This window comes from Cyrtonyx montezumae, unplaced genomic scaffold (genome assembly GCF_038088225.1).
Source record: "Cyrtonyx montezumae isolate F1298 unplaced genomic scaffold, pur_monq_1.0 scaffold_24, whole genome shotgun sequence".
In the NCBI taxonomy this organism is placed as follows: domain Eukaryota; kingdom Metazoa; phylum Chordata; class Aves; order Galliformes; family Odontophoridae; genus Cyrtonyx; species Cyrtonyx montezumae.
The window spans coordinates 11941897-11967289 of record NW_027071981.1 but is presented as its reverse complement, the minus strand read 5'-3'; the positions used below and the strand labels follow the sequence as shown (position 1 = coordinate 11967289).

The following is a 25393-nucleotide window of genomic DNA, read 5'->3' as shown; positions in this document are numbered from 1 at the left end:
GACATGGGTTAGTGGGCATGGTGGGATGGGCTGACAGCTGTGCTAGACAACCTTTAACATCTTTTCCCGCCTTAATTAATATTTTATTCTATGTTTATTGCTTCAGCATGTTGGCCTCACTGTACTGTGATATCTCCGATGCTTCCAAAGACACCAAAATAAGAATGACTCTTCCCACTGATTTTATTTTATTTTTTTTCCATCAGCTCTGGATGAAGCCCGAGATGCACCCTCAGTGACACTCCTTTTCCTTTCTGCTTCATCACAGAGGTTAAAGTAAGTACCACTTTTGCTTGTAACAGGTTTAAAAAGGAGTGAAACTCAAAGGGAACTCTGCCAGCAAGCTTTGCTTTCCCACTCAGCAGGATTGAACAGTGTGGCAAATTGTTTGTTAAATTGAATCTTGCGTTCTGCGCTCCAGCAGAAGCAAAACAAGAAGTGCCACAATTACGGCTTCATCCCCTGATTACCTGCCACAGCGTGCAGCAATAAGCACTCACAATTTGTCACTGCATGGCCAATTCGTCTTTAAACTGGAACAGTCTCTTAATTGTGTCTGTTAATCATTGACTTCAATCAAAAACCACTGCGAGTCAATCCAGCTAGGCTGGCTGGGACCTCTGGTGCTCACTTCTGCTGTTTAACGGACTCAAATGAGATCACTGTGGCTTTTTATTTATGCATATGATCATCAAGGGGGGCTGGCAGCTGTGTAGTCTCTAGGGCATCTGTACTGCTCAGGAGAAAGAGGAGAGCTGGGATCTATAGCTCAGTGCATGTACCTCCTTATGGCTTTTGCATGATTTAGGCAGAGCTGGAGATGGGGAGGTTTGTGCATTCTAAATTTTGCAGTTTCTGTCAGTGACATCAGTCATGAATTGCAAGGTGTTCTGTAGTTTGGCTTCAGCTCTCACTTATTGGTGCAGAGGATACAAATGAAGTGACAGCAAATCTGTTTTCTGAGGCAAATATTTGAGCATGAGAACCTACAAGAACTGGGGTGAAACCTTTTCCCATTTTTGGCAGATTGACTCTAAGTCTGCTTTCTTCATGGTTCATACATGGAGTGCAGATCTAAAGGATTTCATTTTCTTTTCCCTTTCGTGAGCCCTGAGGAGGGCCTGCTCTCTCCTGTGGGCAGCACTGGCTCCTGAGGAGAGGCTGCTCACCCCAGGCACTTGGGTGGACAGGAGGGAGAGGCTTTGCTGAGGCTTTTCTGAGCCACAGCCTGATGAAAGTTCATCTTCAGAATCTTTTTTTTAATTGTCACTTTGGTTTAATTTGACTACAACTACTTGTCATATATGTGAGTGGGTCCATTTGGATGTTGCCACATACAACAGATTTGCAATAGCTACTTGGGACAGAAATATGGCAGCAGGGCCGTGTGCCCTGCTCCCCACATGAGGTCCATCTCATTGGCAGATGAGACTGTTGGGGATGGGGGTACAGCATGCCTGTGGGCTGGATGCTCTTGTACCTGCCTTTCCATCCCATTAAATCACACGGCAGATCGATAGCAGACAAATGACTCTGGTGGCCGATGGTTTGTTCATGAGATTTTTCTTTATTACTGCTTCAGTTCAATCCCTACCGTGAAGGGAGGAGGATGAGATTAATTTGATTGCTCTCCTGGAGGAAAAAAGAAACAAAACATGGCTTTTTGTTTTAGCATCTCCTAATGGAGCGCCTTGGCTCTGCTTGCAAGCTGCTTGCTGTAAGTACAGCTCAAAGGCTTCGAAATGATTATAGCAATAAAGAGCCTTCTGCAGTAACTAAAGAGAGGGTTTGCTGGAGGAGACACTCTAGAATGACCCTGAAAGTCACGTTAGAAAAAGGCAAGTGCCAGGGGCACAGCAGGCAGTGAAGCTGCACCAAGTGGCTGCGGAGCTCGGCTTCTAATTCTTGCAGAAACCCCAATGCCCTTTCACATCACCACTGAGGCTTTCTAAGTACCAAAGAGAGATTTGTTGCTTCTCGACACAGAAGGAACCTTACCCTGGCTGCTCTGACCTCTGAGAGCAGGAAAGGCGCAAGTTTGTGTGCTGACCCATGGGCTCAGGACAAATTGTTTTGCTTTAAACCTGGTGTGCTGAGACCAGTATGCATTCTGCTTCTGGTGTTGGTACTGCACAGCTCAGAGGTTGCAGCACTTCCATCATATAAACAGAGCTGCTCCAAGACTTCCTACTAATCTCTCTGCCAGCATCTCCCAAGGGCAGGCATTGTACCATAACCACGTCCTATGTGGTTCAGTTTTCTCCTCTGCGTGTTTGTATTTGTGTGCTCCCTTTTCATGATAGGAAACCCCCTTTGTTGCTCCCATGCGTGCTGTCCCTTGCAGCCCAGTTTCCTTAGCACATAGCAGCTGTATCCTCTCTGCATTTTCTTCTTTCTCTACGGATGATTCACTTCACACAGCTTCTTGCTCCTTGTCTCCTATGCCTAAAACCTGACCATTTATCAGTCAGTGAGGAATGCTGTGCATCAAGCCAGCCAAATACCACAGTGGGCACGCTTCCTGCTAGCTGAATGCAAATACTGATTTTTTGGCATGTGTGTAGGTCTCCTCCGCAGTGGTGGTATCACTTGTGCACTCTGAAGTTGTGTCAAGGCCTTCTGTAGCATTAGGGTGTGCTTTAGGCCCCAGAAACATTGAGTGAGTTGATCACAGTGATAAGTCAGTCACTTCACTTTGCACATCCCAGCACAGAAGGTCAGGTGCTTTTTTTTTGTTTGTTTTTTGTTGTTTTTTTTTTTGCTTCTTATGCTATTTGCAGAGGTCCTCTGTGTTGCATTGGCAACAGGATTGCTTGGGACATCTTCTAAATGCTCTGGATGTATGGGCAGGTCTAACCTGCTAATACTGTATGGAGAAGAAAGCCAGGAGCAAGGACCACTGAGCTTCTGTGCTGCTGTGTGGTTTGTCCACCCCTGCTCAGATGCAGAGCTTCAAAGCTGGCCGGATGCAGGTTCAATATGCAGAAGGCAAAATAGTTTGGTCACCTTATTTGCATGTTTCTGATGTCAGCCACACCAATAAAAAGAAGAAACGCTGAATGAAGACCAGAGGAGTTTGCAATTAACACATTAAACAGATTGACCAGTGACAGAATCAAAAGCACTGCAGCCAGAAGCGGAGTAGGAATCAAAACGCCCATGTGATGTGACCGTGGCTCTGTGCTGGTGATTTGATTTATGCCAGTGTTAAAGGCCCATAGGAAGCTGATGCTGCCACGTGAGCTCCTCTTTTCATGTCAGCCACTTCCCCCGGTCTGGCACCAAGCAGATAACTTCTCTCTCCTCCGTGCCTTTATATAACCATGTAATTGGAGGGATCTGATTGCTGCCGTCGCTGTGTACCCGTGCTTCTGTTTGTGTGCCAGGCAGGGTTCTGTTCACAAAAATCACTTTGTTACCAGAATTGTGTACATGCCTGATGAAATGCCTTTGACAGAACGCTTTCAGTTGCGTTAATTTAGTTGAGTATATGATACTAACTGGATTAAGCTGAGGATTTTGTCAGAGCCTTTCCTTTAAGGAAAGAAATCCACTGATCCTCTCTGAAGCGGAAGAGACCTATGCAGCCCGATGTATTTATTCAGTGTGCAAGTCTGCAGCAACCATAACATTGGTGCAGCACTGCATGGAGGCGTGACAGAACAAGGGAGAGTTGTATTATGGCTCAGCAACTGTGTGGGGACTAGAGGTTTTCAATGAGACCTGGCTGATGTGTTGTTGTCCTTGTGACCCTTGCTGGCAGGGGTACAGTTTTTTTCTTCATGCAACATTCATGATGAAGGGAAAAAAACTACAAACATCTCACTTCTTTTATGTATGCATTTCTTTTTAATAGATTTATTACCAGAGCCAATGCTGCTTTCAATTAGGGAAGCTAATTTCTCTCTAAAATAAACACCCAGTGCCAAAATTAAAGCACATTAATATATCTTATTTATAAATAGAAAGGGGAGTTAGCCAGATAGCATGGGAACATAAATGGAGTCCAAATGTTATAATGTTAGAGGATGCTCCTGTTTAGGAGAAGACCACCATCCACCTACATGCTCGCAGGGATGGAGCAGCAGGCTCATATGCTGGCAGTGTATCAGAAGTGCTGTTGCCTTATACTATCAGTGTTGGAATCGTGTGATGTGAAATGCTCATCAGTTATAAAAGCAATTTGAGGGTTCATGATCCATGGCAATTACCCACTGGAAATCGTTCTCAGACGATTTTTTGTATGTATATATATTTTTATGACTGCACTGCAAGTCTGCTGAGGCCTGGGAGAAAGGAGTGGAAATCTATGCTTTTTCCCCTGAAAAATTTCAAAATTTGTGGAGATTTATTGCAATTTTAGTACCATACAGCACAGGAACAGAGAGGATATGGTCACAGCCACACAGCTTAGGGGATGTGGCTGAATGCTGATCCTTTCCAGTAAGGAGATCTTTGCATAGGTGTTAAGACAGATTATTCAGTGTAATGCACTTGAGCCACGCAGGGAAGTGAGGAAAGAATTAATTGACACCTGGATGTGTTGGGGACTGGGACGGTGACAACAGATGATAAATGGAAGGCACAGCAGTGAGAGCAGATGTATGCTGGAAGGACAAGATGATAAATGTGCATCTTGGTATTTACAGTGCCTGAGAAACCACTCCCCATCCGATACAGGTTCACTAACTGCAGTAATGTTGGAGGAATGATGGTGACTTGATTGATTTAATTAGCTCTCATTAATGGCATTGAAGATAGTTCGTCAACAAGCAAAGGAGAGCCTCGCCTCAACGCTGCATGCTAATTGCTTGATGATTTGCGTTATGGGACAGCTCTTTTACATAAGTACGAATTAGATGGAGAGCTGTTTGGAAATACTGCTTCTTATCCTTGTGGGAGCAAGGGGCCACCCTCCTCCAGTCAGCATAGGTTCTGTGAACCCTGTGGGGGTCTGCAGCCTCCAGCCACACACTGACCACAGCCCCTTCCCCACTGCTGCACGCACGCATGGTTAGGAGGGGCCTGCAGATCCATACTCTTATTAAAGCTTATGAATTATTCTTTTGGTCTGCATAGGCTATGAGTGAGTAAGCTGGCCCAGGTAAAATTAAAGCTGTCCCAGTGGTTGTCTACTCATAGATATCTATATTTTAGCCTTTCTCATCATAGTGTTTTAAAATTCCATTTGGTACTCTCAAAATTACAAACTTACATCAAACAAAAATGTGACAGGTTCAAGAAACATTTGAATGCGGTGCTAAGAGATGTGGGTTAGTGGGCGTGGGAGGGGATGCCCATCATAAAGCAAATCCAAGTGCCCTAGAAAGTCTGTGCAGTCAGGAGAAGGGCTGCTGTAAGAAATCACACCTTTTTTAGTTCAGTGAAGAAATAGGAACCATGTGTGCCAGTGCCATGTGCCTAATCTGCACAAAGGATCATGCTTTGCATGGAGCTGCTGACCTAAGTAAAGCTGGGTATCTGATCCTGGGGCAAAGGGGGGATAGCAAGGGCTGATGTGATAAAGAAGTCTGTTGTTAGAGTGATTTAGGCCCATACAGGCCAATCATAGTTGTATAGTTGTATGTGTGGAAACGCTAAGGCAGGTTGGACTCATCTTTTATGACTGAGTGAGGCCCAGAGATGCTGGATTTCTGTGCTGAGTGAGGACTTCCCTTTTGAAAATAGTTTTATATACCGTTCTCTGCATCTGAGGTTTCAAATGGTCCAGAGTGGGACCAGCTGCCATCCAGGCTCCTGGCTCTTGTGGTGGACACTGTGCTCAGGAATGATGTGAGCAATGGGGTATGTGTACTGGTTTGTGCTCCTGACACAGCAGGACTTTCTGGGCTGGAGGTTGTGCTCCATTCCAGTTTTGCTTCTTTTGTGAAGAAGCAAAAAGTTTTTCTTTTTTTTCGTCCTCGTGATCAACTGCTTTGGAGTCGGCACAGCCGGAGCTGCAGTGGCTGATTGAGGTACAGGGTGGGTTTTCGGGAGGTTCCAGTCTCTCGGGAACCGAGTGAGAGCAGGCAGTCCCAACGGCTGTTCTCGCGAGAGGTTAACGAAGCGTTAACGAGGCACAAGGTGTTAACGAGGTAGGTGTTAACGAGGCATAGGCGTTGCCAGGGTTTCAGCGCCCTCGCCCACACTCCTCAGCTGATTAGGGCTGAAGGGGTATATCCCTGAAGGGCTCAGGGAGGGCCGCGAAGTATCACATTACAATTCATATCTATATATATATTATTATAAACCATTATTTATTTATTTACTCTCAATTTTTTTTTCGTTTCTTTGTTTTTATTTTTTTCTGTCATGGTCTCTACAAGACAGAGGGCTTGCCTTAAGAAGGCTGTGGCGACCCAGACAGAAGGTCTGCCTAGAAGTGTGGCTACACAGGTCTCTGGTTGCAAGGAGTGCCAGAGCCTGCTACTACTAGATGAGGGTGCTAAGCAGTTCTCCTGTGCAAGGTGTGAGCAGGTGGAAGATCTGCTTAACATGGTGGTTGAATTGAAGGAGGAGGTTGAGAGACTGAGGGCCATCAGGGACTGTGAGCGGGAGATTGACTGGTGGAGTAACTCCCTAGAGTGCCAGAGAGAAAGGTACCAGGGAGATCCCCCACAGTTTCTGGTGGACTCCCTGACCTGTCCCCGTAGGGCAGAAGGGGGATATCTGAGGGATGGGGAGGGCTGGCAGAGAGTCCCTACTCGGTGCCGTGGGCGATCTCCCCCTCTGCCTCCCCAGTGCCCCCAGATACCCCTAAGCAATAGATTTGCAGCATTGGAAGTTGAAGAGGTGATAAGGGGTGAAGTGCAGGAAGATTCCCGCAGGAGGCCACCAATGGCAAGGCAGTCACCTCCGTGCATTGAGACTGCTGCTACTAAGAAAGAAAGGAAGGTGATCGTAGTGGGTGGCTCCCTTCTAAAGGGAACTGAGGGCCCCATTTGCAGACCAGACCCAAACCGCAGGGAAGTGTGCTGTCTCCCTGGGGCTCGAATCAGGGACATTACTAGAAGACTCCCGGACTTGATACGCCCCACCGACTACTACCCATTACTAGTAGTTCAGGCAGACTGCAATGAAATATCTCAGAGAAGTCTGCGAACTATGAAAAGAGATTTTAGGGGATTAGGGCGATTAGTTCAAGGGGTGGGAGCACAAGTGGTGTTTGCTTCCATACCTTCTGGGGCGGTGAAGGACACAGAATGGGCTAGGAAAACACAAGTGATGAATAACTGGCTGAGAGGTTGGTGTAGAGATAGACACTTTGGGTTTTTTGACCATGGGGCAGTTTACTCGGCTCCTGGCCTGTTATCTGTTGATGGGACACACCTATCCCAAAGGGGGAAACGAATCCTAGCACAGGAGCTAGCTGGACTCATTGAGAGAGCTTTAAACTAGCTGTGACGGGGGAAGGGGATAAAACAGGGCTCTCCAGTAAAGAGCCTAAGGAGGCTGTGCTGAAAAAAGGGGTGAGGCAGATATCTCAGCTGAAGTGCATCTATACCAATGCACGCAGCATGGGCAATAAACAAGAAGAGCTTGAAGCCATTGTGAGGCAGGCTAACTATGACCTTGTAGCTATTACAGAAACATGGTGGGACCTCTCCCATGACTGGAATACTGGGATTGATGGCTACAAGCTCTTCAGAAGGGATAGACAGGGAAGAAAGGGTGGTGGCATAGCTCTCTATATCAAAGAGTGTTTTGATGTTGAAGAACTAGTGGTTGGAAATGACAAAGTAGAGTGTCTATGGATAAGGATCAGGGGGATAGTCCTTAGGAGTGACATCGTGGTGGGGGTCTGTTACAGACCACCTAGTCAGGATGAAGAAATAGATGAGATGTTCTATAAACAACTCGTAGATGTTGCACGATGGCCAGCACTCGTTCTCATGGGGGACTTCAACTTCCCTGATATATGCTGGAAATACAATACTGCGCAGAGGAAGCAGTCCTTGAGATTTCTAGAATGTGTGGATGATTGCTTCCTGACTCAGCTGGTGCAAGAGCCTACCAGGGGAGATGCCTTGCTTGACCTACTTTTCACTAACAGGGAAGGACTAGTAGGGGATGTGAAGGTTGGAGATTGTCTTGGCCAGAGTGACCATGAAATGGTGGAGTTTGCTATTCTGGGTGCCGTCAAGAGGGTGACTAGCAAAACTATTACCTTGGACTTCCGGAGGGCAGACTTTGACCTGTTCAGGACACTTGTTGCAAGGGTCCCTTGGGACTTGCTCCTGAAGGGTAAAGGGGTCCAGGAAGCCTGGATGCTCTTCAAGATGGAAATCTTAAAGGCACAGGAGCAGGCAGTCCCGGAGTCCTGTAAGTCAAGCCGGAGGAGCAAAAGACCAGTGTGGATGAACCGGGATCTTTTGTTGAGACTCCGAGAGAAAAAGAGAGTCTATGTCCTCTGGAAGATGGGTCAGGCTACTTGGGGTGACTACAGAGAACTGGCCAAGATCTGCAGGCAGAAAATTAGAAATGCTAAAGCCCAGCTTGAAATTAGGCTGGCTACTGCTGTAAAGGAGAACAGGAAACCCTTTTACAAATATATTAACAGCAGGAGAAAAACTAAGGAAAATTTCCCTCCTTTACTCAACGAGGCAGGCAATATAACCACAGACGATAAGGAAAAGGCTGAGGTTCTCAATGCCTTCTTCACATCTGTCTTTAATAGACAGGACAGTTATCCAAATGGTACTTGCCCTGACCTGGAAGTCCGGGACGGGGTGCATAATTCACCCCCTGTGATTCAAGCAGAGACGGTCAGAGATCTTCTCCTCCATCTGAACTGCCACAAGTCCATGGGGCCAGATGGGATCCACCCAAGGGTGCTGAGGGAGCTAGCAGAGGTGATTGCCGAGCCACTTTCTGCCATCTATCAGCATTCCTGGTTATCAGGAGAGGTCCCACAAGATTGGAGGCTTGCCGATGTGACTCCCATCTTCAAGAAAGGACGTAAGGAAGACCCGGGGAACTACAGGCCTGTCAGCCTGACCTCGGTATCAGGGAAAGTTATGGAACAGATGATATTGAGGGAGATCACACGACACGTGCATGGCAATAAAGGGATCAGACCCAGCCAGCACGGGTTCACCAGGGGCAGGTCGTGCTTGTCCAACCTCATCTCCTTCTATGACTGGGTGACCAGACAGGTAGATGAGGGAAAGGCTGTTGATGTAGTCTACCTGGACTTCAGCAAGGCCTTTGACACGGTCTCCCACAGTATTCTCCTAAGGAAACTGGCAGCCCGTGGTGTGGACAGGTTCACTCTTCTCTGGGTGGAGAACTGGCTGGAGGGCCGTGCCCAGAGGGTAGTGGTTAATGGAGTTAAGTCCAGCTGGCGTCCTGTAACGAGTGGTGTCCCCCAAGGGTCAGTTTTGGGGCCCATCTTGTTTAATATCTTTATTGATGACCTAGATGAGGGAATTGAGTGTACCCTCAGTAAGTTTGCAGATGACACAAAGCTGGGAGGATGTGTCAAACTGCCTGAGGGTAGGGAGGCCCTTCAGAGGGATTTGGATAGGCTGAACAGCTGGGCTGAGCAAAATGGGATGAGGTTCAATAAGACCAAGTGCCGGGTCCTGCACTTTGGCCACAATAACCCCATGCAATGCTATAGGCTTGGGGCAGAATGGCTTGAAGAATGTAGAGAGGAAAAGGACCTGGGGGTGTTGGTTGATGCTCGGCTCAACATGAGCCGGCAGTGTGCCCAGGTGGCCAAGAAGGCCAACAGCATCCTGGCCTGTATTAGAAATAGTGTAGCCAGCAGGAGCAGGGAGGTGATCATCCCCCTGTACTCAGCTCTGGTGCGGCCCCACCTCGAGTACTGTGTTCAGTTTTGGGCCCCTCACTACAAGAAGGACATTGAGGCCCTGGAGCGTGTTCAGAGAAGGGCAACAAAACTGGTGAGGGGCCTGGAGCACAAGTCTTATGAGGAGCGGCTGAGGGAGCTGGGATTGTTTAGTCTGGAGAAGAGGAGGCTCAGAGGAGACCTTATAGCACTCTACCACTTCCTGAAGGGGGGTTGTGGTGAGGAGGGGGTAGGCCTCTTCTCCCTGATAAGTAATGACAGGACGAGAGGGAATGGCCACAAGTTGCGCCAGGGAAGATTTAGATTAGACCTCAGGAAGCATTTCTTTTCTGAAAGAGTGGTCAGGCACTGGAATGGCCTGCCTAGGGAGGTGGTTGAGGCACCATCCCTAGCGCTGTTCAAGAAGCGTTTAGATGAGGTGCTTAAGGACTTAATTTAGTAGTTGGGTAGAGATAGTGATAGGAGGATGGTTGGACTAGATGATCTTATAGGTCCTTTCCAACCTTATGAACTTATGAACTTATGAACTTATGTGCTCCTACAGCTGCCCGTATGAGAGTTATTTTAGTGGTGTGACAAAGGGGATTGTGTGGTCACCCTGCCCACGCTGTTATTAGGACCAAGCTATGGTGAGAGAGATGGAGAGGAGCATTTTGGGGCTGTACTTCAGCAGACCCAAAGGAATACTATTTCCCCCCTTAGTGAGATGCTAGGGAGGAAGGCTGCGTGCCACTGCTACACGGTGCAGAGAATACAGTTGTTTCTGTGGGTGAAAAGAAGGCTGCATGTTTATGGATGCAGTGCGGAGTAGATGTGTCTCCTATGAGCTATGCTTTCTGATTACACAGGTCACTGAACTTCATTGAACCTGCAGCTCTGGGGTCGTGATAGCATTGGCAATGCTGAGAAAGGAGCTCCTTTCCCTGAAGGAATTCTAAGATGCTGAGTTGTTTCAGCCTGAAGTGAAGCAAAGTAAGAAGAGAATGCTTGAATTTTAGCAAGGGCAAAAAAGATTTTGTCTTCATTTTGTTCTGCATTTTTTACTCAGTCAAGAAGGTAGCAGTGATGGGACTATACAAGATGTGGGTGGATTAGCTGTCACCTGGCAAGGGGCTGAGTCCTTGAGGAGGCCCAGGTGGCAGGAGTGAAGAATCTCTCCTCTTTGCTATTTCAAAGCCTAGATGCTTGGCTATTGTTAGGACACTTGAGTATATCTTAACCAATGTATGCTTTTTGCGCAAAGCAATAGGATTTCTGCACAAAGAAAAAAATAAATCTTTGACTAATGCCACTGAGCTTCCTAAGGTGTAACCCTTTGTCAAACTGTTGTTTTCTAAAGTACCATCCCTCTGTTCATTGATTTGTTGAGGAGATAAAAGAAGAAGAGGGAAAAAAAAGAGCTTCAGATGTTGTCTTTTACATGCTGTGCCTTTTCTATATCCAACATGAAAGCTGGGCTTTTCCTGAAATTGTCTCCCTGTTTAAATCCTATGGAGAATTTGTTTTAATAACAATTTGTCTAAAGAAGCAAGTTTCATTATCTAAGAACAAAAGGAGCTGTGGCTTTTGAAATATACAATCTGCTCATGGGGCACGAACACCTTCTTCAAGCAGGAAGGCTATGAATCCTGTTGCTCCTGACCTAGGGAAGATGTTTGAGAAAGACCTTGGCCTTGAATTTCACTCAAATACTGGTATTAAAAGCCTCGATCTGACATTTCCAGCTGAGCAAAATTAGTTGTTGCAGTTGAGGAGGGAAATGTTGCTTGTCCTTTTGTTAGCCATAACTGGGGAGCTCTCAGCAGTTTTCATTTGAAAACAAGAGTTCAAGATGAACAAGCTGCAGTAGGCCAAGTGTAAATATTAACGTAGGAGTGTTTGAGAGCTGGATGTTGTATTTGTGGTAGTATAGCTGCTTCATTTCAGCAACTTTATTTATGAAAGAATTGTGTTGTGGCTTGATAGGAGCGTAATACACAAAGTAGTAGAGCTTCTGAGTAGAGCTTTTTGAATGAGTTGGTAAGGTCCTGCTGTTGCAGGTGAAACCTATAGAAGAAGCCTGTCTCAGTAAAAATCCTTCATTTCCTTTGTTACGCAGAAAGAAGGGATTGAAATTAGTAGAAAGGTTTGAATCTGCTTTGGTGTTCTCTCGCTTGCAAATAGGATGGATGTATCTGCAGCATGTTCTGTTCTTCAAATGCCATAACAACTCTCTCTTGCTGAAGAATGAAGGTAACTTACTTTGTGAATGAAGCTCGCTTCTTTCAGTCTTTTACATACCTACTGCTGAGATTTCCTGGACATTATTATTATTAATTATTTAATGGGATAATGAAAACAAACAATCAACAAACAAGAAACCACAGACTTTTTAGTAAACTAACTCTTGGTTTGGTATTTGCAAATCTTGCACTGAGGTTTTGCCCAACACATTTGTCCAGAGTTTTTTTCACACATTCCTAATTAGACACATGTTGTTAAGGAGATTTTTCCTCTCCATTTTCTGGAATCTCACTGAAGATGATGTGCTTTTACCATTATATTCCATTTCCTATAGTAGATATGCTCCTAACAGCTTTACAGGATGAATAATAGTTGAGCGTAGAGGCACATGCTCAGAACAGCACAGAGGGAGGACGATTGCAGAGGGAAGGAAAGCTGGGAGCTGCATTTCTGCTGAATACATTATTTCTATGCACAGGATCCTATCTTCTTAGAGAAAATATTTTTACTGAGTATACACATAAACCTCAGCTAATTCTTGCTGCCGCACTGCCAATTTTACTGCAGCAGCAGCACTCATAGATTTGCTCAGCAGTAGGACAGTGACTTCCTAGCATCTCCTTGCCCCAGCCGTCATATAAGATTTCTCCCTTTTTCTACTGAGCCTCAAGCTCAAGGCTCTGCACCTATGGAGTGCTGAGCTTTAATATCACCAATGCTGCTGTTCCACACAGCCTTTCCCTTGTCAGTATGAGAGCTGTTTGCAGTTGTGGGGGAAAGACAACAAACGTCAGTCTTTCCTTCTCTTAACCACTTCTGCTCCAGTTTTAGGAAGAATCATAGAGAAGTGTTAGATCAGTGAAAAAAGTGGTTGGTGTCAGGGTTGCTGATGGGTGTAGGCATCATGCTGTCATCCATTTTTTTTGTGTGTGTGTAAGGAAAGATCCTTGCTAGGAGATGCTGTCTCTGAGAGCATTTAGACTCTTGTTGCCCATTGTCAAGAAGCTGGCTGCCAAATCACAGAGGTGACAAAAATCCAATTGAATATCACCACGGGGCTGCTTGGTGGAGGGGGAGCTGGTGGATGCTTACTCTGTGTGGTGATGTTGGGTCTCCACAGAGTCAAGGGAAAAAGGATGTCTGCTTGTGCTTTTGCAGAGTGCTTCTTCCAAGCATGGCAAAGCTTGTCATCTGTCATAATTAATGCATTGCTAACTTGTCATTACTTAGGTTGCCTGAATGTCAGTGCTCCTACTGTCTCTGGGTTGATAACATAATGTGCAAAAGCACGAGTGTATGGGTGTTGAGGACTTGCTTGATGCAGTGCCCAGAGATAGGCACAGGAACCCTGTGCTGTCATGTGTCATCAGCCCAGCTGCCCTGGGAAGCAGTGAGCTCTGGAGATCCCACCTGGGAACCTACACAGAGGCTGTTAAAGGGGCAGTGTGTGGGTAGATCAGAGAGCGTGTGCACAGATTTAGAGACCTGAAGTTTCAAGTCATTAAATCATAGGATCGTTAAGTTTGGAAAAGACCACTAAGATCACCTTGTCCAATCATCAGCCATCCCCACCATGTCCCTCACTGCCTCACCCAGTGGTTCTTGAATGCCTCCAGGGATGGTGACTCCACCTCCTCCCTGGGCAGCCTGTGCCAATGCCTCTCCAAGTCATACACGAACTCCCTTGTATTTTCAGTGCTCAAATCATACGGGCTCTGGTTTTACTTTTTTCCTTTCCCACTCCCCTTAAAAATGTTGTCTGCCAACTAGATGGCTCCGTTCTTTCTGACACTGGGCTATTGCACACTGAGCACCTGTGGAGTTGACCACAAAATATCCTTATTGTAAGAGACCATTCCTTAAACTATAGCAAAAGAAAAATCCCAAGCTGATAGTATTGTAAAGTTTGGCATTGTGTACACAGACTGGGCATAGTTCGCCCTCACCTGTGTTGTCACTGTGCTGCATGCCTGAAAAGGATAAACTTCAGAGCTTTCACAGAGACCCTGTGCTGTGCGGTGACCTCTAACATCCAGCTGTGTTTTTGTGTAGTTTCAAAGCATTTCACAAAGAAAAAAAAGTTTTAAGGATGGAATGGCTTAAAATTGAAGCAAGCTAGGTGCCAAACCACAAATGGAAGCTAAACCTCCAGCTGTGCCCTTGCCTGGGGATGGCTTTTTCATTTCTCATGCAAGGAGTATCTTTGTCCATGTAGTCCCCTTCTGCACCATTCAGATGCATAATTCTTTACCCTGTGAAAAAGTGCGGTTGCCTGCCCTGGAAAATACTGTAACTCAACCATCCAGACCAAAGCAGCTGCCGCATCTGAAGCAGCTGTGTCTGATGCTCCCATTGGGGTGATACTACTGCTCTAAGAGCAGTGGAAGCAGGGAGAAAAACGCATGTCATAACATCTTTCTTTCCATTTTTCTGTCTTTCCCTAATGAAATACATCCATCTTAACCAGAGATTTAAGAAATACAAAGCAAGGGATGGAAAAAAAGGACAGGATGTTTGTGGGCTTTTCCATTTGGAAAACCCTGCAGAATGTGACAGTGAAATAGTAAGCTTTGAGCTGGATTGCAGCAAAACCCTCAGTGCTCAGAGGAAGCCAGGCCTTTTTGAAATGTGTGCAGACACAGTGGGAGCTCCTCCTCCCTGGGGGGGCTGAAGCAGCCAAGGGGGTGCAGAGGAAACCTGGGTGTTTTGCACAGGGCTGTACAAGCTTGGCTGTTGGGATCACAGCAATGCACGGCCTCAGCTCTGCTTATGGAATGCAGCAAGCAGCCTCTGAATTCTGTGTATTTGTGGCCAGCACAGTTGAGATTTGTGATAAAATATAAATTACCTGAAGAAAAAGTTTTCTTTCTTGTTCCATCTGAAGTACTTACTTCAGCTTTATTATCCAAGATGATCGTGGAGAGCAGTCTTCTTGCTGGAATGTCCAAGACCAAATGAGGGGCGATAATCCAGTAACCCCATTGCTGATGAACAGAGACTTCTGAAATGGGATCAGAAGCAGGTTTCCTAAAATGAGGGTGCTTTTAATAATCAATGTGTATATATATGCGTATATTTTGTAAAGAAACTGGTGATAATTGCTTTCACAGGGCCTCCAAAATTGCTTCTACAAGTGAAACACAATACCTGCCTGGTTTTGCTTGTAATTGAGGAGCCCTGTGCTTTTAATTGGACAGATAAGTGGGAGGCTGTGATTCAGTGGTACACTTGTGAATTCCAACGTGTGAGAAGTTCCTCAGGAGCCAAAGAACGGATGTTCCCTTGGCTACAGAGGGATATACTTAAGTGCTTTTCTGGAGAGAGGCCATCAGGAGTCAGATGGAAGGACTCACAGAGGCAGTGCTATTAGAGCAGTAAATCTGCTTAACTAGTGGTCTTACAGAATGGGATCCTAATTTCATGAATAAAGATCAGAGTGGGTAGCAGCAGGCTTGTGGTCAAAGGAATAGGTCTCTGCATGTCTTCCAGAAGAGACTCAGGCCCAGAGTGATGGCATGATTTTCCTTTAATTAATTTTTTAGCTTACTGTGTGTATTAATCTTGTGGGAGAAAGCATCTTACTTGGCTTGTTGCTAGTGGGTTCTGTGGGACATGTGAGAGTGAAGCCTGTTCCATGTTATTTACCAAAACATCAAGAATTTCTGTTCTGTTACTCTACAACTGTTGCCTTGTGGCTCAGAGAAGCTGTGAGCAGCACTCAAGAAACAGGCTCTAAAAGGGGGTGTATCACTTTATTGATCTCATTTGAAAAATTACCTTCCCCATCTCTTCTTCCTCTTTCCCCCCCAAAAAAAAAAAAAAAACAACACCTGTGCTCTCCATCTCCCCCTGCATGGCATTTGCAGTGTAGCTAGCTTTGTACATCAGATGAATTCAATACCTGAGCAGCAACAGTTCATCAGACTTGCAAAGGGGCCTTTGGCTCCCCAGAAGAGCAAGGAAACAGGATTTTTGCATGTCCAGCAGCATGCAAGGATGCTGCTATGCAAACTATTTGGGAGTCGAGGGATTTCAGCCCATTTGCTGAAATAAAATCAAAGAATTGTTATAAAGGAATTCTTCAGGCATCTTTACCCTGTCATTCGGAAGAAATGGTGCCTACAGCTAGTGGTCCTTGGGGAAGAGGGGGCTGGCTGGAGAATGGAGACAGGCACATGTGTCACTGAGTTAATGTACCTGCTCTGCTGGGTGATAATCACCTCAGTGTCACCACTGTCATGTGGCACCGCTGCAAGTATCAAGTGAGAATGTGCCTGTCACACTTCATTTTCAGGGCTTTGATGATGGATTTGGCAAAATCGTGATGTGGGATGAGGGACTGTTCTCCCAAATAACTGTTGTGGGTGCAGGTGCTAGGTGCTGACTATTGAGGCGTGTGAAATAGTTCACTGCCATGAGGCCATTAAGGGTTTGGGCATCCCCCTTATACCTGCACTGTATGTTTACACTGTGTTTCAGGGAGGGGTTGAAAGTGAGAGGGAGCCATGGGAGGTGATTTTTCTGCAATGACATCTCCCCATATACTGAGTATTTCCTAGTGCAGGACCACTTGAGCTGTGGGGGGAGCACTGCACAGGGTCCACAGCGGAGCCCTTGGTTGTGGTGGGACACTTCATCAGCCAGCAGTAAGTCCCTTTGGGGACACCAACCACAGGGTGTGGTTATTCCCTGATGGGAATAAAATCCTGCTGCCAAAGGTCTGGTTTGAGATGAGCATAGGAAGACGCAGAGCTCCAGCAGTGCATCTTAGAGGCTGTGTGTAAACTTCTCAGACTTCATGATGAATTTCATGGAAACCACAGAGGGTGTGTAAATAATAGGTGCTGTAAGCACACAGGAGAAAATCTGACAGATTGGATGTTATTCTGTGAAATGTGGTAGGGATACTGACCATCTTCTGTACTCCTCTGGCTGAGACTTTGCATGCATAGTCGTGTCCTGTGCTTACAACAATTACAGTTACATAAGCTAAAACCGAAGTTCAGCTCAGCTAGCCCTTTGAAACTCAGTGAGTGGTTCAGTGGGGTGGAGCTGAACAACTGGATTTTGATGCATTTGGATTCTTGTGTTCCCTGGAAATTTCTGTCAAATGTACCATTTGGCATCTGAAATACTTTTAAAATCTGATCCTAAGTGTGTTTATCTTGCAGAATGTGGATGAGTTGCAATCAAAACATGGAATTCATGACAAAATCTGTCTTGTGGCAAAACATTAATACTACTCAGCCTTAAAATAATGGTAAATGCAACACTAGTTATGCTCTGGAGAGAACTGGAAAAAAATATATCTATTAATATATATATACATATATTAATAAAATAGATAAATATCTCAGTCTCTATGGAAAATGATTCTGTTGACAATAGATTCTGTAGACAATAGTGGGCTCAAATAATCAGTTATCTTGAACTGTTTTGAGCCACACTGCCCTGTTTGGGATGCCCAACTGCATCCTTATTGTGACCCAATGGTGGTGGTGCTGAACCCTGCAGCACATCCCCTTGAGAGCTATTCACATCTCCAGCCTCTCCTGCAAAGCAGTAGGACTTGCTTCTTCACATTATTTTTGGTGTGGTGCCAGCAAATGCAGCGCTATTAAAGCTAATTAGATAAATATATATGTATTTTTGTAATCAGGCAGTTAATTATGGCATAGAGAGCAGATGGCAGTCCCTGGCATTTCCTCTGTCTATTCATAGCTATTTTAAAGTATATACATTGCAGCTAATTATGACTTAATGTAAAATAGGTAATTGTGAACTCAGCCCTTGTCTCCTTGTATGTCATTTGTGTGAAGAGTGCAAGTGGTTTTAGGAAATCTGCAGGCAGAAATCCCTGTGATAATGCTTCTCTCCTTCTCTTTGGTGTTTGAATATGGGTGCATCTTGTTAGGACCACCACCTCAACAGGAGAGGGCCAAACCAGCCAGGAGCACCTGTGATCTCTTTGATGTTAGACCAGGAGAGCAGCAGGTCTAATTTAATTTGGGAGTGTGAAGGGTTCTACTTTCACAAAGGGAGGACAAGAGAGATACGAATGAATTACACTGTTTTAAGCAATATTATGGCTTCCTGTACTGGTTACAAAGCTTGTTTGTGGCACTAAGTAGCTGAGAACTACTATGAAAACAGTTCTGGAAGTGAACGAGTTTTTTTGGGGTTTGTTTTTGGATAATCAAATTATTCAGTCTCAGCATTCGTGGGTCAACTATATTTCTGCTTTCCATTGCTTGCTACACATATGAAATGCCTTATTTATCCAAAAAGCTTTAGAAATTTTACTACAGCTTCTGTAAAATACTGAAGAAGGGAATGACTCTTTCTTTTCTACTGTTGTGCTGTGACTGAAAGAGCAGAATATTTGGGAACATGCAGTACAGATGCACACTGTCAATTAGATATACGTGGATATATTCATATTCTGGTGACAGGCTCTCTTCTTAGAAATAAGAGTAATGGTGTTTTTTCCCATACACAGTAAAATGCTGAGATTTAAGCACTGAAACAAAATGATTCAGTAGAGCAAGATGTGTATGTTGTGATTCTTCCTTTGTTTTTCCCTAAAGAATAGCAGTACTAAATTTAAAATGTTTCATTTCAAAGCATGGACTTGAAAGTGGTATTTTTCATTTAGAATCTCCTGATGGAGAAACAAAAATAACTGAAAGGGATGTTTTCCCATAGCTTGAAATTTTCTGGTGAATCCATTAGGTTCTGATGGTAAAGATATATTAAAGAAAGAAGTTGACCATTGTTTCAAATCAAACAAATGAAAAAAAAAATAGAAGGATCCTGAGCCAAGTAAGAACTATTTGTAGTCAAAGAGCATCTAACAGGGCAAGATAAGGAACTGGTACCTGAAGAAGTCAGTTTCACATGGAGAGCATAAAACAAGAGCTTTTATTTTTTGTTGTCATTTTTTTTTGCTTGGGTTGAGTTTTTAATTAATTAATTAATTAATTATATTTCATTTTTATTTTTTCTTTTCTTCCTATCCCAAGGATATGAGGGATGAGAGTAAGGAGATTAAGGAAACTGGAATACTAGTCCTGAGTTTCATCAGTCTGATGTCAAGGATACTCCTATAAAATCTCTTGTATTGTAACCTGTGGCTACTAGGTCATTTTTTGACTAAATGATAAAAAATAAGTATGTGAAAGCACCGTGTTCATAAATGATAAGAAACTGCAAAACTAAAAGCACTTTCCTCTGCCATTACTGTTACCAAAGATTTAGGAATAGAGATCTCTGCAGTCTCCAGCCTCCAGGCACACATACCTAAGAGCATCCTCTATTAAATCTCCAGCTTCTCCCCGTCCTAGCTTTTCCAAACACTGTGTGGAGGGTGCTGTTCACCTCCATTTTGTCCAGCTTTGTTCCTTATAACCTTCTCAGAGGCATAGAGAAAATCAATTGAATTATACTTGTTTGGGGGAGATTGGAGTATAATAGAAGTAGCTCTTACGGATGTGACAGTCTGTACCCATTCATCCCCGAGGCATGATGAATGGAGGTGTGAATTGATTTTGACTATGCTACCTTGAGAGCCGGGACTTCGGCAGGAGTCTTATGAAACAAGACAAATTGTGCACTGCATTATACAGAATCAGTTCTTTGTTCTTTAGGCACATCTTATGCTGAATAACACGCATCAAGTTTCACTAGAGAACTTCTGAGAATCATGGTTTCTATTGCTCTTGAAGGGTATTAGGGAAATTGTAGTCCAGTGTGTACTGTCAGATTTGTTGGCTGGTTTAGCAATGAGTCCAATGAGATCAGCCTTCTTAGTTTGCTAGTTGTGGTACATAAAGCTTCTAGTCTTGTGACTTACCTTTAATTGATTTTTTTTAATTATTATAATTTATTTTTAATTTTATAAAGCCAAAACTCTTCTGCAAGTAAGTTAAAAAATGCAAGTGACAACACCACTGCTCTGCAACCACATAATGGTGCTGCAGGCTGGTAGGCACTTCAGCTGGACAGGAATGCTCTAGATATTCCTGTTGTGATCAATTACTTCCAACCTTCCTGACTTCGTTTTTGGTTGTTATATATGGGCTAAATGCTAACCTAATTTGTCTATAGGTTTTGGCTGATAGCTGTCAATCCTTTTACAGCCTTTAGCCTTATTCTTCTTTCTGTGTTCTGTAAGCATCATACATGTAACTGTGTTGAAGTGCAACTGACCAAGCATCAGTAATTTACCTTTTTTCAAGCAGATTAAAAAACATCTGGGTTAAAATATCTAGATGTTGCAGTTCTCCACAAGCTATATGAATCCAAAAAATGTACGGAAGGGGAAAATGCCAGATCTAAAAAGACATTAAGACTTAGTGTAACACATCAGTTTGTTGGGAATTATATCTGATTTTCTACAAAACAAACAATAGCAACAACACAGCAACCACATCATGTTCAGTGTTTTTCCAAGGGTAGATGAGTTTTGCTGCCCAACTGGATTCAGTTTGAATGAGAGATGTGCACCTGTTTGTCCCTTAAAGGCCTCTGACATTTAGAGACTAAAAAGTATATCGGAGGTTTGTCATGAAAGGATTAAACTTGCCTGGATTCTATAGTGATTTGGCAAAATTTGCCTTTGAAATCAATGGCCTAGCTCCAGGGATTTGCCGTTTTCAAAGCAATGAAAAGAAACAGGAGCAAATGTCCCCAGATTCAAGTCCTGTGAGCACATGCGAGGTTCCAGCTCATTGAAACACATCCCCTTGAGACTTCTGTTTTCCCCTCCAACTGAAATTTGGTCCTGCGCATCTAGCATCAGACCTAGTAACCTGCATTAATAACTGGAACATAATTACCATCACAGTACAAAGAATAAAATAATTATTTTTATTGTAATGATCATGTTGTAAACTCCCAGAGAAGGAAGCACTTGATAGAAGGAGCTCTGTATGACCTCAAATGTGTCATTGGACTTAGTGCTCCTGTGGCATTGTTAATAATAATTAATGCAAAACGATGTATCCTGCTCCAGCAGGTAATTATACTTGACTGGGCTGATTGATTTGCTTTGTGTTCAGTTGAGCTGAACTGACATGCAAGTGACATCGAGTAAGTTTATGGCACCTGTCACTCATCCTAGATAAATGACCTTTTCAGAGATACAGAATTTTCTGTTCAAAGTGAAATGTTTCTGATACAGAAGCAGTCTACCTTATCCACACTAGCTTATGAAATGCAGCATTTTCCCTCAATTTGAAGGCTAAAGTAATGCATAAATAATATTTCATATACATTATCTATTGAATCTTTGAAAATACAGATCGTTTCATGAATCTTGAAGAATGCCTATCCTTAGGGTTTGTGAGATAGTTTTATTCTTCCTTACATTTGGTGCTGAATTGCCCAGTACTTCAGAATGCTTCCTGAAAACCCTTTCTGATTTGTAACATCTCACAGGAAAAAAACAAATGAACCGTAGACTTTTAGCTATGATGTCTAAACTCCCTTTTCATCACCAGCAGCCTCTGGCTGGAAAGGCATTGTGCCCTTTAGCAGCAATCCACTCCAGTTGTTTTCTACCCAAGTGCAACCAGAGTTCACAATTGGTTTGCCAGTCACTTCAGGTAGGTTAATTATATTTAGCCAGGTAATTTCTATGCTGCTCATCTAGTGAATGCTTTTAAAAGTTCTTCGGTAAAGCTCCGGGGCATTAGCTGTTATAGGCAGTGTCAGCACACCTTTGCTCTGTGCCATGGGAATGCTTTCTGGTGTAACCTTCTGCTAATAAGAAAATCAATATTTTAAGCCCAATCCTGTTCCAATGTTAAAGTTCACTCTTGACATGGAAGTATTTTAATCTCCACTGGAACTAAAATCAAGAGAAGAAACTTGTTTTTTTTTCCCCTGTAAATAGATTTAGATCATGAAGAATGCAACAACACATTTTGGTTGTGATGTTTAATGATAAATAAAATATACCTACTATCATGATTGGTACTGAAGTGACAGAGCAGCAGGGGCAGGCTGTCACAAAGCTTAGTGCTGCCTTCTCAGTATCACAAGAGCACAGGGAGGAGACAAACCTTTTGGATTTTCTGTTGAAGTGCGGTTTTCTGCTGCAACGAGGTTTGCTTTCTGGGGATAAATCAGTGGATGAGGAAGAAGGGAAGCATTCTGGGCAGCTTTTGTAGTGTGTTTTTTTTTTGTAGCTTTTGTTTTTTCCCCGTGCTTGTTTTGTTGTGGCTGTCTAATGAGAACACTACTGTTTCTGTTTGCTCTCGGTGCCAGAGCTTTCCACAACACATCCACTACCCCGCTGGAAAATTGTGGCACCAGTAGACCAGAGAGTGGGGCACAAAGCTCAGCAAAGCACAGGCTACATACTTGACTTTTGTTCTAGCTTAGCTGTTCTGGGATAATGTTGCTCTTCTGCCAAAATTCATCCTGTTCTAACCCAGCTGCAAGAATTGAGATACCTGGTATAAGCCTCAGTGTGACTGCTGAAAACGTGTTGAAAGCCTTGCTAGCAAATGTAAGTGCTGCTGGACAGCTGTCCATCACTTGCTTATGCCTGTTTCCAGAACAAGTTTTCTCCAGACACCAGTGAAGAATGTCAGTCAGCTAAATAGGTTTGCTGGTGAGCCATGCTCCCACTGAAGTGCTGCTTCAATCCCATCCCTCAGTCCATAGTGTGGCTTGTCCCTTAGGAAGCCTGCTGCCAGAGTTCTGTTTGGTATGGTGTGTCTTTCCTTAAGCAGCACGGGCAGAGGGATGTGACACCAAACATGGCTAGAATTGTGCAATTGGTTTCTGCCTCTGCCACTGTTTACAGACAGGAGATAGTAGTATTTCATTACCCTGTCTTCAATTGTTTATGGCATTTTTCAGCTGCTGTGAGGTGACAGTGATGGAAGCACACGCAGAAAAGGCTGGAGGGAGGGAAGTGCTGTAGCCTTGTTGCATGAGCTGAGTTTGCATCTCATGTAGGAGAAATCAGCATTTGTGGGTGACCTGGAGAAATGCAGTGGTGTGTTCCCTGTTCCCCTCTGAGATCATCCGAAGAGTGATCTTCCTTCCTTTGAATCTTTGCTCCTGATCTACTCCAGCAAATTCAAATATGCTTTTCCAACCCTGATTGTGTAAAGGGCTCTGCAGAACACAAGGGATTGGCACTCAAGTGTAGAGGTGATCCGTCTTGCAGGGTGTTACATTCCCTATATAATTTACCATCTGAATAATAAACGTATGCACCAATATTGCAAAACAAACAAATAACCTGGCTTAAACCTCCAGGTGTACGCTGTAAGATCTCTGTTAAATGTGACTGAAAATTTGCACAAGTTTCAAGAAAGAGAAAAACATAAAGGTACAGTTCATGAAAATATAACTTGTTTTCAGTTGAAAATGAAATGTCTGCGCTTTAAGAGCAACAGAATATATATGCTACTCTGTAAGTCACCAAGAAAGTTTGTCTTTCTCCAGACAGCTCTTGATGCTATAGGCTATATAATAACATATTATCATACGCTGTGTCAACCATCTATTTTAAGATAGCTTGAAATTGTCTCAAGGGAGCAATTCAAATAATATAGTAAAGGAATCACCCCTCAACCTTCCTAGTCTTTTAAATTGATATTTAATACAAAATAAACTTATCTTATATGATTTAATCCTTCTGGGGATGGAGTTCTGGAAAAATGTTTCTGACAAAACCTTTGGCTGAATTCTCCCATTCCCCCATATCGTATAAAAGAAAAATTGTAGCTGTACATCATCATGAGTGCAAACAGTGGAGAGGAGACAAGGCCAGGGAACAATTCTTATCATCGGTGTTAAGCTTCCAAAACACGAGAGTAAAACTAGATAATAGCTAGGAAGTAACCAATTTACTGGCAACTTGTACAGAGCCAGTGGTCTCTGCCTCAATGCCCATTAAACTTAGCACAGTAGGGAACCTGAAAATATAGACAGTTAAATTCCTCTTTCATAATGGATGAATTAATTTAGCCAGCCTAGTTAATTCAAATGCAAATTATGTGTTGTAAGTGTCCATTATTTATTGCTTCATCTAAGACTATTTCTGTTTCTCTCAATTTCTGAAGTTCAGCAGAGAATCACTGAACTTCTAAGCACTCTCGTAGACTCCAGCCAATTTTATTAGGCTTTCAAATGATGTTTGATTTTTGTTTTTTCCCCTCTGATTTAAACCTAATTTTAGGATTGTTTATTTGCTTTGACTTGTTTGTGGTTTCCAGCAGTGGCACGTTGTCACTGCCAAGTGTTTCAATTCAAGACACCAGCAGGAGGATCACCTCATCCCAGCTGGATGACCACTACTAATTTCACGCTGTATTTTCCTTCAGGGAAGGCTGGAAAGTGATTGTGTGGTCCTGTTCTGTGTATATATGTTTTCATATAGATACTTGTGTGTAGGAGTCCTGTGTTTGCCTGTGTGTAATAGTATGTAGCATTTCTCCTCCCACTAAACAATTTTGAGAACATTCTGTAGCTGCATTTTATTTATTAATATTGTATATTTCCTTTTATATTCCTCCCATAAGGAATGGAGGGTAGCTTTGTGTTACCAGCATCTCCTCCAGAATGGAGGTTTCCATTTGTGTAGTAGTTAGGTGGCAGTGTTTGAATCATCAGCTGACTGCTTGGTAGGAACCCACTGCAGACCTTTAATGAGAAATGTTGGAGGACTCCGACTGCAAGTTTGTAGAGAGTAGTCTATTCCCCTCTACACTGCAATCCTAATTTTCTCTACCTTGTATAACAGCGAAAACGCTACTTGTTTTTGTTTTTTTTTTCTTCCATATTACACAGGCACAGTCAAGCAACCTTGCAAGGACTGTAAAAATGTTTGTTTTCACACGAAGAGCACTTTTTATTAGATACGACTCTCCACTTGCCATTTTCCCTCAATGTTCTCCAAAATCTGTGCTGATAATGGGTAAGTGCCATTCTCCCTTCCTTTGCACAAGTAATGATTCTTCATTTAAGATTCTGAATAAAACTCCTAATCTCACTGTCTTTCCCTAACTGGAGAGGCCAGAAACCAAAGGGCCATCCCAAAGCTACACCCCATGAGACCCCAACAAAACAAACTGAAGAAGAGCACCAAAAATGCCAGTCATTTTTCCACACGTTCATTATTTTTTGAGTGGGGACAGCCTTCCCTTTCAAACAGCATCTTTCTGCCTCGTGCATATTGTCCAAATTAGACAAAGAACCAAGTTGTTCATGTTATGTTGCTCTAACATGTCTTTTCTAGCCCTTGTCCTAGATGTATTTCCCCAATACAGATGGTTTGTAGTGACTGTTTCTGTCCTAGCAAGCATCAGGAAAGCATTGCCTGAAACCTGCAGCTGG

At 43.7% G+C, this 25393-nt stretch overlaps 1 long non-coding RNA gene across 1 annotated transcript in view; it reads left to right on the top strand.

Moving 5' to 3' along the window:
• The first annotated feature begins 205 nt into the window (after positions 1-205).
• Positions 206-25393, top strand: part of LOC136050509 (uncharacterized) — a 35793-nt gene continuing 10605 nt past the window's right edge. The window contains exon 1 of the long non-coding RNA XR_010622394.1: positions 206-276. This is a non-coding gene — a long non-coding RNA (uncharacterized LOC136050509). The remainder of the gene's footprint in view (positions 277-25393) is intronic.